The sequence below is a fragment of the Equus caballus genome, chromosome 10 (genome assembly GCF_041296265.1).
Source record: "Equus caballus isolate H_3958 breed thoroughbred chromosome 10, TB-T2T, whole genome shotgun sequence".
Lineage (NCBI taxonomy): Eukaryota > Metazoa > Chordata > Mammalia > Perissodactyla > Equidae > Equus > Equus caballus.
The window spans coordinates 25,809,793-25,820,371 of record NC_091693.1 but is presented as its reverse complement, the minus strand read 5'-3'; positions in this window follow the sequence as shown (position 1 = coordinate 25,820,371).

The following is a 10,579-nucleotide window of genomic DNA, read 5'->3' as shown; positions in this document are numbered from 1 at the left end:
CCGGTGTGTGAGTTTAGGTGCAGCGCGCGTCTCTCACGAAACAGTGTACGTGCAGGGGAGAGGGGAAAAGCTTACAAGGAGGTTTCATGTATGTCAGAAAAGGATGGGGTACGTCTGGTTTTTCTCTAGATTATACATTGATGATACATAAACAAGAATTCCCTGGTTATACGTCAAACAAGTTCAGAGATGCTGACGCTGTCTGTGTGGAGGGAGGCAAGGACCAGGGTGGATAATTATTCCCTTTAGCTCCAGGAACTGCAGCTGGGGCTGTAGGAAGTAGGTACCCTCCATCTCTTCCTGTTGCTGATGTCTCCAGCTGGCGCCTTCAGTCATGAGATGAGGGGTTGCAAGGTCATGTGACACAGGCTGAAGATGCACGGCTGCTTCACAGCACAGCGTGGATGTTAGTGTACTGACTTAAAGCCTATGCAGTTTTCTTGTTAGATTCGCCTGTTAGACCAGGGAGAGGGGGCCCAAAAAGCTGCCCACAGTGCTCTTGTTGTGTTGTGTTTTGTGAGACGCAGCTTTTGTGGTTGTGTATGGAGCGTGGAGGGAACACTGATTTTGAATGAGTGCCCGTGTGTAAGTATCCTCTCACGTACTTACACTGTGGCTGCTTTTGCACAACTGCGGAGTTGAGTAGTTACAATAGGAATTGTATGGCCCACGGAGCCTGAAACACTATCCGACTGATTCTTTAGATTCCAGTCTTTGTGGTTGTGTGGTGTATGTGTAGGGAACCACAGATAGTGAAATTTGTGTGTGTGTGTGTCTAGAAGCTACCATTTGTGGAAGTGTGTGCTTGTATACGTATATGGCTGGGTTTTCGTGGTTGGGTATGTGTGTATGGGAAACCACTGTGGCTGTGTATTGAGACACAGTGTGTGTGTGAGTGTTTGTGTGTTTTCCTGAGGAAGAGTTGCCCTGAGCTAACATCTGTGCCCATCTTCCTCTACCCTGTATATGGGTCACCACCATAGCATGGCCTGACAAGCAGTGTGGGTCTGTGCCTGGGATCTGAACCCATAAACCCAAGCTGCCAAAGTGGAGCAAGCCGAACTTAGCCACTAGGCCACAGGGCCGGCCTCCAGTTTTTGTGTTTTTAGAGGTGTGTATGTGTACAATTCTGATTCCAATTCCAGTGTGTGGATTTTTCCCCACCATCAAGCAATTCCCCGACACCAGCTGGGTATTCTACAATTTAACTCAATTCTGATTCTATCTAGCTGACAGTAGCATCAGATCCCACAGACTAAGGGCTCAGTCCCGAAGACTGCCCCCACAGCCCACATTAGACACCAATTGCAAGTCCAGGTTGTCACCTGTGCTTCTCACTGACCAGCTAGAGGTCAGAGGATCCAATGACCACCTCCTTGGGTTTGATTAATTTGCTAGATCAGCTCACAGAACTCAGAGAAACATTTTACTTACTAGATCATCAGTTATTATAAAAAAATATAACTTTAGGACTGGCTAGATGGAAGATTTGCCCTGGGCAAGGTATGTGGGAAGGGGCTTGGAGCGTCTGTGCTCTCTGAGCCCGCCACTCGTCAAGCACCTCCATATGTTCACCAACCCAGAAGCTCACTGAAACCATCCTTTTGGGTTTTTATGGAGGCTTCATTACATAGGTGTGATTGATTAAACCATTGGTCATTGGTGACTGAACTCAATCTCCAGCCCCTCTCCCTTCCCCAGAGGTCTGGGGGTGAAATTGAGCTTGATCTGATGTCATTTTTGTTTATTTCATTTATCCAGTATTTTATCTAGTTTCTATTATGTGCCAAGTATTTTGCCAAGTTGGTGTAAAATGGTAGAATAATAACACAATAAAGATGATAATATAAAGAGTCATGGAGATCACAGCCAAATAAATGACCCTTACAGTAAACAAGCAGACAAATAGAAACACAGTACAACATTCATATAATATAACACTGTCAAGTGAAATAAAGAGTCAGGGTGATATTAGTGAAGGATTTTATTCAGTAATCAGCGTGAGGAATTGGAACCCTGGGAAACAGTTCGACACTGTGCTCTGATGGACCTGCTCCAAGGTGTGTGAGTTTAAGTCCAGCATAAATCTCTTTCACAAAACAGTGTATGTGCAGGGAAGAGGAAAAAAAACTTACAACTAGATCTTTTTTGAAAAGGGATAGAGTACATCTGGGGTTTTCTCTAGATTATACATTGAAGGTAATATAAACAAAAATTTCTTGGTTATACATCAAACAAGTTTGGAGATGCTGATGTTATCTGTGTGGAGGGAGGTAAGGACCAGGGTCGTTCATTATTCCCTTAATCTCTAACAAATGCGGCTGGGATATATGAGAGTGAGGTCCCCCTTTATCTTTTCCTGTTGTGGATCTGTCCAGCTGGCATCTTCAGTCATGAGGTGTGGGGTAGCAAGGTCATTTTGACACAGGCTGAAGATGGCCTTCACGGTTGCTTCACAGGAGAGCATGCGTTTTTATTGTACTGACTTAAAGCCTATGCACCTTAGATTCACCTGTTAGACCAGGAAGAGGGGTCCCAAAAATCTGTCCACAACACAGTCTGATCTGAGAATATTCTGATTGTTTGTCCACTACCAGATCACAGAAGATGGGTTGAGAGAGTTTCATGAAATTTAGATAATGTATTTTGTATCATATGATTTAAGCTGTAATCTAAGGTACAGATTCACGTTTATATCCCTGGGGATATTCAAAGTTAGAATCTTCCTTTAGAGCTCCTGCAGTTATGCATCATAGGTTTGTGGAGCTGTTGATTGGGAAAGACATGCCCTACACACGTCATAATTAAAGGAACCCCAATGGCGCAGCGGTTAAGTTCGCACGTTCGCTTCAGCAGCCCAGGGTTCGTTGGTTCGGATCCCAGTTGCGGACATGGCACTGCTTGGCAAGCCATGCTGTGGTAGGTGTTCCACGTATAAAGTAGAGGAAGATGGGCACGGATGTTAGCTCAGGCCAGTCTTCCTCAGCAAAAAGAGGAGGATTGGCACTAGTTAGCTCAGGGCTCATCTTCCTCAAAAAAAAAAAAAAAAAAATCCTGCAACTGTTCCCCATTGTTTGGGGCTGGCCCCGTGGCCGAGTGGTTAAGTTCCCGTGCTCCACTGCAGGCGGCCCAGTGTTTCGTTGGTTCGAATCCTGGGCGCGGACATGGCACTGCTCTTCAAACCACGCTGAGGCAGCGTCCCACATGCCACAACTAGAAGGACCCACAAGGAAGAATATACAACTATGTACCGGGGGGCTTTGGGGAGAAAAAGGAAAAAAATAAAAAATCTTTAAAAAAATAAAATTAAAAAAAAAATAAAGGAACCCAACTGGGTTTGAAATGTGAACACCAAACCAATGCTTTCTCTGAATTGTATGTGATAACTTATAATTGAGCTGCTTTCCATGTGGGCAACTCAATGTCAGGCACATTATGCTAGGGTGCAGCGGAGTTTTATTTAGCTAATGAAAACTGAGTGTTCTCTGGGGCAATACCAGGGAGATTGTCTAGTATATGAATATGTAGCTTTGAACAAAGTTATCTGATATGCTCACTTTAATCAATCAACGTTAAATCTGTCCCACAGACACAGGCATTCAAAACAACCAGAGAAGTGATGCAAACTGACGTTGCGTTATCAGCTCGGCCTTGGAATTGAAGAACGACCTGGGAAAGAATTGAATGAGGAGATGGGAGGTTCATAAGCGAGGGTCTTTCTGATTCTTGTTCCTGCCCAGCTAGATTTATTTTCTATCTATGGTAATAGATCCCAGTTGACAACAGATTGTTCCCAGCTGGGACCTCCCTTGGAGTGGACGATCTCCAATATCCAGTTGGTTCCTGAATAGGGAGGGAAAAGAGAGTGTCGTCTTTTTCAATCTGACTTTTCACTCTAACACTACATCTTTTTTTTTTTTATGATAGCTTTATTGAGATATAACTCATATACCATACAATTTACCCATATAAAGTACACAATTCCATGGTTTTTAGTATAGTCATAGATATGTGCAACCATCACCACCAGTTAATTTTAGAACATTTTTATCACCTCAGAAAGAAACTCATAATTCTAGAGAGGAAGATCCAAGATGGCGCCGTGAGTAGTCCTCTTTGTCTCTCGCCCTTCGAGTCTACAATTATTTGGACACTTATCGCTTGACAAAGGATATCCAGACAGCATCTCAGGACGTCTGAGACACCCACGCGACTATACATCGGAAGGCGGACGGACTTTCCTCCGGGAGGATGTGGAAATAGGTGAAAACTCTCCGACCCCGACGGGCAGCCTAGTACCCGCAAGCGGCTTTCTTCCAACGGACGCCCCCAGAGGATCCACACACATCTAGGGCAGGAGCGAGAACACAACAGAGGAGCGACGGTGGAAACAGGTGACCAGAACCCTACCTAAACCCCCCGCAATTACTCCTAAACGCAGAGGGAAACTTTGGAGTTGCACACCTGAGCCCGCGGGGAGAGTCTCTCCCCGCCATTGGCGGGGAGACCCAGCCTGGTGCTCAGGGCGCCCGGAGGGTCGCAGAGAGAGTCACGGAGGGTACGGAGGTCTCCCAGCTGCCGTTGCCCGCCCCGTGGGACTAGGGATTGCCGGAGATCTCGGAGAGGACCGGGGCGGGGGGAACTTTCAAAGGCCGATCCTGCGACCCGGAGGGGAAGCCCCAGAGTTCCACCAGGCAGCAGACAAAACTCTCTGTCTGCCATTAGCAGAGGGGCCACGCCCAGCATTCAGGGCTCCCGGGAGAGGCCCGGACAGAAGCCCAGAGGGCGGGGCGACCCCCAGCTGCCGTTGCCCGCCCCGTGGGGCTAGAGATTGCCAGAGATCTCGGAGAGGACCGGGGCGGGGGGAACTTTCAAAGGCCGGTTCTGCGACCCGGAGGGGAAGCACCGGAGTTCCGCCAGGCAGCAGACAAAACTCTCTGTCTGCCATTAGCAGAGGGGCCACTCCCAGCATTCAGGGCTCCCGGGAGAGGCCCGGAGAGAAGCCCAGCGGGCGGGGCGACCCCCAGCTGCCATTGCCCGCCCCGTGAGACTAGGGATTGCCGGAGATCTCGGAGAGGACTGGGGCTGGAGAGAGTTCCAGAGACCCAGCTTAGTAGCCTAGGGGGAAACCCTACAGGCTCACAGCAGCCTTAGGGAAAGCCTCTGCACAGCACCAGTAGAAGGCACCCAGCCGCCAGCCACAAGGCTGGAAGACCCCAGGGCAAAAGCAGCATAGCTAGGTGTACTAACCACAGACTGTAGAAGATGCCAATAGCTCTCCTGCGATCCATAGAGGACAAGTGAGATTTGGTGGGTGCCGACAGCAACGGAGCGACAAATATAAGCGATCCCACCCCTGGCCGCTGGAAAAGCCCATAACACCGTTGCAGACCCCAAGGAGAGAGCACATCTAGGTGGGCTGCAACAGTAGGCACCTGCAGCCTGAAGCCCCCCTGTGACGGCCCCCACGGCAGAGGAGGGAATCCAAAGGGCCACTGTGGCTACGAAGAGGGGCCCAGGCCCAGTTAGCAACTACGGACAGGGTTCCCAGTTGGTGAAGTATAAACAGCTGCTCCCCCCACCGCAGCAGCTCATACAAGTGAAAGGAGCAACTAAACTCTATCTCCATGCGGAGGCACAAATCAACAACATCAAGCAAGATGAAAAAATACATTAAATCTCCAGAACAGAAAGAAAGTAACAAATACACAGAAAACAATCCCAAAGAAAATGAGATATATAACCTAAATGATGATGACTTCAAAACAGCCATCATTAAGATTCTCAATGAGTTAAGAGAGAATTCTGACCGTCAACTCAACGAGTTCAGGAGCTATGTCACAAAAGAGTTTGATACGATAAAGAAGAACCAAACAGAAATATTGGAAATGAAGAACACAATAGAGGAGATTAAGAAAAATCTAGATGCTCTGAACAGTAGGGCCGATAATATGGAGGAAAGAATTAGCAATTTGGAAGATGGCAATATAGAATTGTTGCAGGCAGAGGAGGAGAGAGAAGCAAGACTTAAAAGAAATGAAGAAACTCTCCGAGAATTATCAGACACAATTAGGAGATGCAACGTAAGGATTATAGGTATACCAGAGGGAGAAGAGAAGGAGAAAGGGGCAGAAAACCTATTCAAAGAAATAATGGCTGAGAACTTCCCAAATCTGGTGAGGGAGATGGATCTTCAGGTGACAGAAGCCAATAGATCTCCAAACTTTATCAATGCAAGAAGACCAACTCCACGTCATATAGTAGTGAAGCTAGCAAAAGTCAACGACAAGGAGAAAATATTAAGGACAGCCAGGCAAAAGAAACTAACCTACAAAGGAGCCCCCATCAGGCTATCAGCAGATTTCTCAGCAGAAACTTTACAGGCTAGAAGAGAGTGGAATGATATATTCAAAAATCTGAAGGACAAAAATCTACAGCCGAGAATTCTCTACCCAGCGAAAATATCCTTCAAATACGATGGAGAAATAAAAACTTTCCCAGATAAACAAAAATTAAGGGAGTTCATTGCCACAAAACCACCTCTTCAGGAAATCCTCAGGAAAACCCTCATTCCTGAAAAATCCAAAAAAGGAAAGGGGCTACAAAACCAAGAGCAGAGGAGAAAAGTAGAAGGACAACAACAGAGAGTAGCAGCTCTACATCATAACAGATTAAACCATGGGACGAGAAACAAAGGAAACTGAAGAAAACCAGAAAACAAGACACAAAATGGTAGTGGTAGGTCCCCACCTCTCAATAATCACTCTAAATGTAAATGGATTGAACTCCCCAATCAAAAGACACAGAGTGGCAGGATGGATCAAAGAACAAGATCCAACAATATGCTGCCTCCAGGAAACACACCTCAGCCCCAAAGACAAACACAGACTCAGAGTGAAGGGATGGAGAACAATACTCCAAGCTAATAATGAACAAAAGAAAGCAGGTGTCGCTATACTAATATCAGACAAGGTAGATTTCAAAGCAAAACAGATAAAGAAAGATAAAGAGGGACAGTATATAATGATAAAAGGGACTCTCCACCAAGAAGACATAACACTTATAAATATATACGCACCCAACACAGGAGCACCAAAATTTGTAAAGCAACTCTTAATAGAACTAAAAGAAGACATCAACAACAATACAATAATAGTAGGGGACCTCAACACACCATTAACACCAATGGACAGAACATCCAGACAGAAAATCAACAAGGAAATAATAGAATTAAATGAAAAATTAGACCAGATGGACTTAATAGATATATATAGAACACTTCATCCAAAAACAGCAGGTTACACATTCTTCTCAAGTGCACATGGAACATTCTCAAGGATTGACCATATTTTGGGAACCAAAGCAAACATCAATAAATACAAGAGAGTTGAAATAATATCAAGCATCTTTTCTGATCATAACGCTATTAAACTAGAAATCAACTACAAGAAAAAAGCAGAGAAAGGTGCAAAAATGTGGAGACTAAACAACACGCTTCTCAACAAACAATGGATCATTGAAGAAATTAAAGAAGAAATCAAATATTATCTGGAGACAAATGAAAATGAGAACACGACATACCAAATCATTTGGGATGCAGCAAAAGCAGTCCTAAGAGGGAAATTCATCGCAATACAGGCTCACCTCACTAAACAAGAAAAAGCTCACATAAGCAACCTCAAACGACACCTAACAGAACTAGAAAAAGAAGAACAAACAAAGCCCAGAGTCAGTAGAAGGAGGGAAATAATAAAAATAAGAGCAGAAATAAACGATATTGAAACAAAAAAGACAATAGAAAGGATCAATGAAACAAAGAGTTGGTTCTTCGAAAGAATTAACAAAATTGACAAACCCCTAGCCAGACTCACCAAGAAAAGAAGAGAGAAATCGCAAATTAATAAAATCAGGAATGACAGAGGAGAAATCACAACAGATACCAATGAAATACAAGAGATCATAAGAGAATACTATGAAAAACTATATGCCAACAAATTGAACAACCTGGAAGAAATGGACAAATTCCTAGACTCCTACAATCTCCCCAAACTGAATCAGGAAGAAATGGAGAATCTGAATAGACCAATCACAAGCAAGGAAATAGAAACGGTAATCAAAAACCTCCCCAAAAACAAGAGTCCAGGACCAGACGGCTTCTCTGGAGAATTCTACCAAACATTCAAAGAAGACTTAATACCTATTCTCCTCAAACTGTTCCAGAAAATTGAGAAAGATGGAGAACTCCCTAACACATTCTATGAAGCCAACATCACTCTGATCCCCAAACCTGACAAGGACAACACAAAGAAGAACTACAGGCCGATATCACTGATGAACATAGATGCAAAAATCCTCAACAAAATTTTGGCAAACCGATTACAGCAATACATCAAAAAGATTATACACCATGATCAAGTGGGATTTATACCAGGGACACAGGGATGGTTCAACATCCGCAAGTCAATCAACGTGATACACTACATCAACAAAATGAAAAACAAAAACCACATGATCATCTCAATAGATGCAGAGAAAGCATTCGACAAGATCCAACACCCATTTATGATAAAAACCCTCAGTAAAATGGGTATAGAAGGAAAGTACCTCAACATAATAAAGGCCATATATGATAGACCCACAGCCAACATCATACTCAATGGACAAAAGCTGAAAGCCATCCCTCTGAGGACAGGAACAAGACAAGGGTGCCCACTTTCACCACTCCTATTCAACATAGTACTGGAGGTGCTGGCCAGAGCAATTCGGCAGGAAAAAGAAATAAAAGGAATCCAAATAGGTAACGAAGAAGTAAAACTCTCGTTGTTTGCAGACGACATGATCTTATACATAGAAAACCCCAAAGAATCCACAGAAAAACTATTAGAAATAATGAACAACTACAGCAAAGTAGCAGGGTATAAAATTAACGTGCATAAATCAGTAGCATTTCTATACACTAACAATAAACTAACAGAAAAAGAACTCAAGAACTCTATCCCATTCACAATCGCAACGAAAAGAATAAAATACCTTGGGATAAACTTAACCAAGGAAGTGAAGGATCTATACAATGAAAACTACAAGACTTTCTTGAAAGAAATAGGCGATGACATAAAGAGATGGAAAAACATTCCTTGCACATGGATTGGAAGAATAAACATAGTTAAAATGTCCATACTACCTAAAGCAATATACAGATTCAATGCTATCCCAATCAGAATCCCAAGAACATTCTTCACAGAAATTGAACAAACAATCCTAAAATTCATATGGGGGAACAAAAGACCGCGAATTGCTAAAGCAATCCTGAGCAAGAAAAACAAAGCCGGCGGAATCACAATCCCCAATTTCAAAACATACTACAAAGCTACAGTGATCAAAACAGCATGGTACTGGTACAAAAACAGGTCCACAGATCAATGGAACAGAATTGAAAGCCCAGAGATAAAACCACACATCTATGGACAGCTAATCTTCGACAAAGGAGCAGAGGGCCTACAATGGAGAAAAGAAAGTCTCTTCAACAAATGGTGCTGGGAAAACTGGACAGCCACATGCAAAAGATTGAAAATTGACCATTCTTTTTCACCACACACCAAAATAAACTCAAAATGGATCAAAGACCTAAAGATTAGGCCTGAGACAATAAGTCTTTTGGAAGAGAATATAGGCAGTACACTCTTTGACATCAGTTTCAAAAGAATCTTTTCGGACACTGTAACTCCTCAGTTGAGGGAAACAATATAAAGAATAAACAAATGGGACTTCATCAGACTAAAGAGCTTCTTCAAGGCAAGGGAAAACAGGATTGAAACAAAAAAACAGCTCACTAATTGGGAAAAAATATTTACAAGCCACTTATCCGACAAAGGGTTAATCTCCATAATATACAAAGAACTCACACTGCTTAACAACAAACAAACAAACAACCCGATCAAAAAATGGGCAGAGGACATGAACAGACATTTCTCAAAAGAAGATATGAATATGGCCAATAGACACATGAAAAGATGTTCATCATCGCTAATCATCAGGGAAATGCAAATCAAAACTGCACTAAGATATCACCTTACCCCCGTTAGATTGGCAAAAACATCCAAAACCAAGAACGACAAATGTTGGAGAGGTTGTGGAGAAAGAGGAACCCTCATACACTGTTGGTGGGAATGCAAACTGGTACAGCCACTATGGAAAACAGTATGGAGATTTCTCAAAAAGTTAAAAATAGAAATACCCTATGACCCAGCCATCCCATTACTGGGTATCTATCCTAAGAACCTGATATCAGATATCTCAAGAGTCCGTTGCACCCCTATGTTCATCGCAGCATTATTTACAATAGCCAAGACGTGGAACCAGCCTACATGCCCAGAAACTGATGATTGGATAAAGAAGATGTGGTATATATACACAATGGAATACTACTCAGCCATAAAAAAAGACGAAATTGGCCCATTCACAACAACGTGGATGGACCTCGAGGGCATTATGTTAAGCGAAATAAGTCAGTCAGAGAAAGACGAACTCTATATGACTCCACTCATAGGTGGAAATTAGTATATTGAGAAGGAGATCTGAT